We start from the raw sequence: 8,543 nt of genomic DNA, 5'->3' as shown, positions 1-8,543 counted from the left end.
TTGATTACTTTACGATTCCAAAAAAATTTGAATAAAGGCATTGAAATCATTAGCCCCATATTCGAAATTGTGTGTCATACGAGTGTCTCAGAAAGTGCATAATCTTATAATCAAAATGCAACCAAGTAAGTCAAACACCTTACTGACAAATTACATCTAAAACTTCGAAAATTTGCTTTAAAAAGTTGAATAACGACGCATGAAAAGAGACTTCAGCGTATTAGTAAATGGACGGTTATTTGTGTAATGTAACAATCATTCACAGTTGATTGTTTGATTTGTTTATTGGAGCTTTAACCATATGGTCATTTGCCCGCTTTGCAGTTTACCGTTAGCGTTCAAAGATAATTGTGTATAACTTATTATAACATCATCGTTATATGCGTACATTAATATCATATTAGCAGTCCAATGATATCATCGGAAGATATAACCTTGATATATGTTTGCTTGCCTTGCTGATTGGGATATCACAAAGATAACACAGTGAGTAATAAATATCAACATGAGATATAAATTTGATAGCTTTCTGTTATGTCTTTCTGATCGGGTCGTTTCCTACAACGCAAAAAAAGTATACAAATATTCTGCTATAGAGAGATGGCTAAAACATGACAGGCTACAGTGGGCTGGACTTGTAGTGCGAATGCCGGAAAGGCTGTAATTTTGCTCAGGAGAGAATCAGAGGCCGTCGATGTCGGGACTGAACCCGTACTCGCTAACAAGGGAAAAATTGAGAAAGTCTAAAAAACGTCGCGATTCGTAGCACCCGGCCAGGATGATTATTAAAACCAAAATGGCTTAGTTACGGTCAACAGTATATGTTCGATGGACGCAAGAAATTCCTTCCTAGGATGTGTTTGTTCGAAGACAAAAAAAAATTAATCTGTTTGTCCCATTGTTGAAATTCTACGCATATTACTACAATTATTGTCCCACTAGCTAAAAAAAACCCAAACAGTGGACAATAAAAAAATAATTACAAAGCATTTAGTTAAGAAGTACATTACGCTAGATGTCGGGCACTGTAAAAAAAGATGGAAAGATAGAGGTTCATTAAAAAAGAGATGGCCGTGGTAATATTAATTACAGCAGTGAGAACAATCCTTCAAAGCTCTTCATCACTATCGTCGCTTGCATAACATGGCGAACGCATCTAGGATAATGAGCCTATTTTCGCCATGTTTCTATTATCACGCTACCCATTTGAAGCCGTTGGTTAGTGTAGCGTCTGCTATTTTTGTTCAACACATTGGGTCAAATGGCAGAGCGACAATTGGGGTACTTGATTCGAGCTTTTGTTGCGATCAAACACTAGCATTTAATCGTTTTTAGGCCATTTGTGTTATTAGATTGGGACTGAAGAACGAAACAAAGTTGTTGATGCCAAATTAAACGCACTTCATCAAGTGTAGGCAGAGTAATTAATGAATTTGTAAGCCCCCTCCTAAATAGCGTAAAAATAGACACATTACCCTATTTCCTATTTTGATGAAGCAAATAATCTCCCGAGTAACAAAGAAACTCACGACATACACTTTTTTAAAAAAAGAGTAATGAACATCATTTGCATAGATCGTGATGGGACTGATATGCGTAGAATTTTCCGATTCCTGTACGATTTCTCGGCATAACAGTCCCACTTAACATTTTTCGTTAAAACTAACGTGCAGGACAAACCACACCCCCCCTCCCCCGAAATAAATATTTTAAAGAAATTTGCAAAATATAAATAATATTCATTGAATATATTCAACAAAGATGTGCCTAATACTTTAAATCCTAAATACTAAGTACTTCTCTATGATTTATTTGCAAAAGATATCTTCTGACAATATTTATTTGTAGTGAAAATTGGCGACAGGCCTCGGAACCTACCGGTCGGCTCGTTGTGGTGGCTAGGTCCACCGCCGAGGACTACAACGAGTAGAACATGGCGAACCGGGGAGCTAAATGGTTCCTGGTATCGTGACAAAACTGGGAGCTAATTGGTTCACGAAATGACCATCGGTATAGAGAGAAATTCCGTCACATTCTGCAGTCCTTCACTGACAGTGAACATGGACTGGAGAGTGTGCGAGAAGCATTCCCATAGCGACCATTCTCAGGCGATTCCGCATTGGCTAACGGAACCCTGCTACTGCACGGAGAACGACGACCGGCAAGCTAAAGTGGAGGACGAAAGCCTTCAACAAAAACCTCTTTCTTGAGACAATTCGGCCGGACAGCGAGATCAAGAATGAAGATGCGGCTGATCTAAGAAGAAGGATTGTGACGTTACAATGCCGCGAAAACTGTAGTCACGCAGTATACGGCGTACAGCTTACTGGGTAAATGAGTCGTCGCTCGGTACGCTGCACGCTGTATATCTCAGAGCCTGAAGGCGGGCTCAGAGAGCAAGATCGGAGAGTGAGAGTGGAGCGTAAGACGACGTTTCGGAAAGCTAGGGCCGCTTTAAAACGGGAGATCAAGCTCAGCTGTAGAAGGTACAGAAGCTGGTGTTGCTGCCAAAGCCAGGAGCACACTTGGAAAACTCCTGGAAACAATTATCCTTAACAGGCTGACGAAATGCACGAAGGGTGAGCGCGGGCTGTCAAAGATGCAGTTAGGATTCTGCAAAGAAGTATCAACATTGGAGGTAATTAGGACAATGGTCGTGAGTACTGATAAGGCCTAAATAGAAGTTAATAGTTACGATAGATGTAAAGAATCCGTTCAACAGTGCCAGTTGGGAAGCCATCGCCGCAGCGCTGAACAGAATAACCCTGAAGAGCTACTTTCAAAGTAGAGTGCTCAGGGCTCCATTCTCGGTCCAATTTTTTGAATCGGGAGATATGATGGGGTCTTGACGCTGCGGCTGCCCAGGAAATCGTTGGTTTCACGGACAACGTGTCACTAACGGTGATGGGTGAGACACTAGATGGAGTGAAGGTGTCGGTGACGGAGACAATAGGCGCGATCGAGAACTGTTTGAACGGGGTCAAGCTGCAGATAGCTCACCACAAGACGGAGGTGTTGTTGGGCAACAACTGCAAAGCGGTTCAGAGGATGCAGATCGACGTCGGAGGGCACGTGACTGCATCGAAACGTGCACTGAAGCAATTAAGAGTGATAATCGACGATCGGTTGACCACGTCGACAACGTCTGCGAAAAAATCAACGGCTACGATCGCAATAGCGAGGATCATGCCAGACGTCAGCGTCCGGAGAAGCATCACGAGACGTCTGCTATCTAGTGTTTCGTCATCGAAACTGCGATGTGGGTTTCCTGTCTGGAGTGCAGTGCTGAAAACCAAGCGGAACCGCGAAGAGCTGAACAGGACATTCCGGCGTACGGCCGTACGAGTCGCGTGCGAGTACAGAACAATATCGTCGTAGGCAGTATACATTATCGCCTGGATGATCGCCATTTGCATCACTCGGCGGAGGATATCAAGTGCTACAATCGAAGGAACACCAGAAACTTAAGGAAGATGGCAAGAATCGATTCGATGACGGTGTGGCAGCAGGAATGGGACAATACGGAAAAAGGAAGAGAGACCTACCGGCTAATTTCAAACCTGTTGACGTGGGTGAATAGAAAGCACGGAGAGGTGAACTTCCACCTGACATCTTTTCTGACGGGCCACGGCTGCTTCTGGAAGTGTCTTCATCGGTTCGAGTACGCAATTTCATCATCCGGAATGTGAGAATGTCTAGGAGATACCGGAGCATGTGGTCTTCGAATGTCCGAGGTTCGAATCGACGTTCAGAGAGCTGCTCGAAACGGGAGGACTGGACATCAACCCGGACAATGTCGCCTACAGAATGACAAGCGACGTAAACACATAGAACGCGGTCAACAGCGTGGTGCTGCTGATCATGATCGCAATACAACAGAAATTGGCGAGAGAACAATCACCGCCGGGAAACTCCGAAGGATTCGGATAGATTCACCACCGAGGATTCGTTGAGTAGGCTGCGACAGACTACCGAGTATAGGTCGTCGGGACGCCACGATCCAACCGGAATCGCCGAACTGACCTCGGCACCTATCTGATTGGCACGGTTTCGTGAAAACTTCTCTTGCCGTGGAAGCCTTCGTCCGAGTAGGCCAGGTCCATCGTTGGGGACTAGACTGCCCAAACCCGTTTCTCTGTTTTATAATTTTTTTCCTGCTCGGGGTGCTTTCGAACATTTTTTTGTTCATTAAAAAACATGTATGCATATATACAAACAAACTTGCATATATTGTATATAAATACAAAAAAACTTACGTGACCAACAATTGCACATCGGTTACTCGAAGATAGTCAAGCCGATCAAATTAGGGCCGATCTCTTCACCTTCGCTTAACGTTTAAACGTACTGGTGAACCTGGTTTAAAGGTTAAGCGAGGGTGAAAAATCGGCCCTTAGTTTCAAATGAAAGGTACAACCCATAGGCTGTCATTGAACTTCACTTAATTCCGACTTCCAACTCCGGAGTTACAGATTGAAGAGTACGGTCACGCAAGAAATTCTCATATAAATCGAAATCAGCATGTTGTCTAAAAGATTCAAAACGAACATATTTTCTAAATTGCTTGGATTTATAACTTCAGCTCACTGATGCACTATCGAACCCAGATTGACCACATTGGGCACCTTCGGGGGAACTGAAAGCTTCGGGAAAGTCACTAAGTTCCTGAATTGAATTTACATCTGCTCCTCAGAAATTTCGATTTTCTGCAATTTAGTCTCAAATGAAAGCTACAGCATTTCTATTGACTGCTATTAAATTCCATTTGAATCGGAGATCCTGTGTTATGAGTTGAAGTATACAGTCACAGGCCAGATTCCCATGTAAGCCGGTATAATCGTTATATGTAAATGATGAAAAACTAATTGAGTTCTAAATTGAATTCATTGGTCCAGATCACTAATTGCAAATCAAAGTCTCTCTGACCACACTGATAACTATTGAGGATTCCAGGAGATCCAAATAAATGGCCTAGTTCCGAAATTAGACTCACACCTGTTTCCCATGTATTGCTGACTCGATTCTCATAATATCAGACTTAACTGAAGGGGTATTTATATTGATTGCTACCGAATTTCATTTAAACAAAGTGTTGGTTCCGGAGTTATGAGTAAAAAGAACCGATCACATGTGAATTTCCAATATAAACCTTTTTGCCTTTCTCCTATGAAAAGGTTATGCAATCACTCTGAAATCGACTTTTTGACAGAGGCCGGAGGGTAGTACAATTCTTGTACTATTCGGCTCACTTCGTCGAACTTGGCGAATGTCTGTGTGCGTATGTGTATGTGTATGTGTATGTGTATGTGTATGTGTATGCGTGTATGTATGTGACCAATAATCGCACATCGGTTTCTCGGAGAAAACTGAACCGATTTTTTTAAACTTAGTCTCAAATCAAATGCACAGGTTGCTATTGAATTTATTTCTAATCCGACATCCGGTTCCGGAGTTACTGGTTGAGAAGAGCGATCATACAACAAATTCCCATAGAAACTGGCACCACCATGCACAGTGGTCGGAAACGCCAAAAACGTGAACTTAATTCACTAGAGGCCAAACCATCGAATATATCACAGGGTGTCTTTTGAGGAATTGTTCGTATTAATATTCCTCACAAACTGATAACAATTGAAATTAGGCATGGCTTACTATGATCGAACTAAAAAAATTAACTTTTTATACTGACGAGATAGGAAGTTGGTGTCTTCGACAAAGTTTTAGGAATGCTCATAGTGAAGAATTTTGTTGAAGAACTTGAGCTTGTAGGAGTAAAGGTTATCGATTTATAAGACGTTTTCCATGACAACCCCCTTAAATCTAGTTTTCTTAATATAACTTTTTTCATTGTGACTTTTCGTGCAAACTATGTATAACACGAATATGTAGGTATCAAAACTACATAATATTGTCGAAGACTTTTTTGCTGATTTTTGTATGGAAAAAGTCAAAAAACATGATAAAGTAAGCTTGCCCTATTCATAGGGTTCTACAGTGCCACGCACCAAACCTTCTTCGCTTTATTGTGCATAGTTTAGAGAGTTAAAAAAGTGCCTGTTCGTGAATTTTGGTTTGCACCTTTCTTTCTTATATGTAGTTGAAGTTGGTGTAAAAAATGTAAAAATCTTCAATAACTTTGAAACAAATGAGTATTTTTAAATACAGTCTTCGACAATATTATGTAGTTTTGTTACCTACACATTTGTCTAGAACATAGTTTGCACGAAAAGCCACAATGAAATAAGTTATATTAAGAAAACTAGATTTAAGGGGGTTGTCATGGAAAACGTCTTATAAATCGATAACCTTTACTCCTACAAGCTCAAGTTCTTCAACAAAATTCTTCACTATGAGCATTCCTAAAACTTTGTCGAAGACACCAACTTTCTATCTTGTCAGTATAAAAAGTTATTTTTTTTAGTTCGATCATAGTAAGCCATGGCTAATTTCAATTGTTTTCAGATTGTGGGTAATATTCATACGAACAATTCCTCCAAAGACATCCTGTGAATGTATTCGATGATTTGGCCTCTAGTGAATTAAGTTCACGTTTTAGGCGTTTTCGACCACTGTGCCATGGTATCTAAATCATGCAAAACTTATTAAAAATGGGTGTTATTTCATTTAAATTTACATGTCCGTAGTTGCATTCATCACAATGGCCACCTAGGATGGTCTTGATGCCCCAGAGAACTTGCCAATGTTAAGAGTTAATTTCACACCCATTCCTTAGAGAATTTTTGATCGACTTCCACCATCTTCCAAATTTGAAATGATCGATGCAATGCATCAATTGGCTGCTATTGAATTCATCCCCATCTGACTTTCGGTTCCGAAAACAAAGGTTGATCACATTGGAATTTCCCATATACCTGCAACATCATAATACTTACTTTTTGCCTCTCATAATACCTATTCTTTAGTATGAAAAAACGTCATTTTTTTTTTTACTTAAATGGGTATTCTGGATTTTAACATGAGTGTGTGGAGGGGGGTTACTACCCCATATATCACACAACGATCCCCCTGGGAAAATACCAAAAATACAAAAGTTACAGCAAAAAATATGTTTAAGGTGGTATCTCGATGTGTCCATCGTTTTCACTTTAGAACTGTTTTCTCTTAAGAGATAAATATTTTTCAACTTCAGCAAAGTTTCTCGAAATAAGTTCTTCTAAAAACTTTTCATATGCGCCTTACCATTTAAACAAAAAATGAAAATGTCTTTTTTCTATCTAAGTATATACCCCTTAAATTACTATTTATTACCATTATATTAAAGTGCTCAAAAAATAAAAAAAAAACCTTTCCTAAGAAATCGAAGTGCTATAACTAATAGTTTCGTCACAAAAATCAATGTTCGGCTAATTTGATTTCGTCCCATTTTTCGACCAAAAAAGGGGTCTAGAGGGTTTGTTATAAATAAATGTTCAAAAAAGATGCAAAATAGTAACTTTTTGGATCGGAAAAAAATCTGTGTGCTACGAAAATTGCATTGCTGGTTGGTTTGTTAAAATCGGTCAATTTTGTAAATAAACTGCCTAAAAATTTCAAATGTCATTATTATGTTGTCAATCTCGTCAAAACCGAACCCAATAGATTGGATGGAAAAAGAATTACTTAGTCATGCAGTTAGAAAATAATCTAATCCTGCTATTACAACTATACCGACATGGCAGATTCTATTGAAAATATGGGGGCGGGCATAGTGTAGTTAGTAAATCGATTGCTTTGTACACAGCTCACCTGGGCTCGAATCCCAACCCCGCACATAAGGTTAGAGATTTTTCTTGAGAGATTTTTCTAACCCGAAGAGGCGAATGACCTTAAGGTTTAAACCTCTGTAATCGAAATAAAAAAAAACTATTGAAAGTTACACGTTTTTATGCGAAACATAGCCAAAACTATACCTTTTGATGATAAAAAGTACGGCTAACCTTAGTATATGCATATTTAAAAATAAGCATGGTGGGTTTTGCTTTTACTTAGTTATATACTTAGAAAAAATAGCTCTGCTATTACATCTATACCGATATGGCAGGCTGTCTTGATCCAATAGTTATAATACACATTTTTTTATGCGAAATAATAGCCAAAGTACAGTTAAACTTCTTATTCTTATTAGAAAGTATATCTAAAAATGTACACCATCGGATTTGTTTTCACCATCACGACTATACCTGCTATCACAACTATTGAGGCAGCTGCCCTATTCATTTTGATTAGTTCAATTTATTGCAAATAAACAAATATTCCTTATGCTTTCGCGTACAAACTTTAATCTTCAAGGTTTATGAATATTTCTATCAATCCCATTTATTTCATCGAACGATATAGTGGTTGGAGAAAACGATTACAATCCCACCGTTGAAAAACGAATGTGAATCTGTTGAGATTTTAAACTATGCAAAACAACACAGATGACTTGCCAGCGAAGCCAAAATTTGAAAACAATTTTACATTCAGACGATTTACCAGATGGACAATATTGAGAAAATGCATTCCGAGATCGTCTCACAAGTCCACAGTAGGGCAGCCTGCCT

This window comes from Topomyia yanbarensis, chromosome 3 (genome assembly GCF_030247195.1).
Source record: "Topomyia yanbarensis strain Yona2022 chromosome 3, ASM3024719v1, whole genome shotgun sequence".
Classification (NCBI taxonomy): domain Eukaryota; kingdom Metazoa; phylum Arthropoda; class Insecta; order Diptera; family Culicidae; genus Topomyia; species Topomyia yanbarensis.
This window is presented reverse-complemented; position numbering follows the sequence as displayed.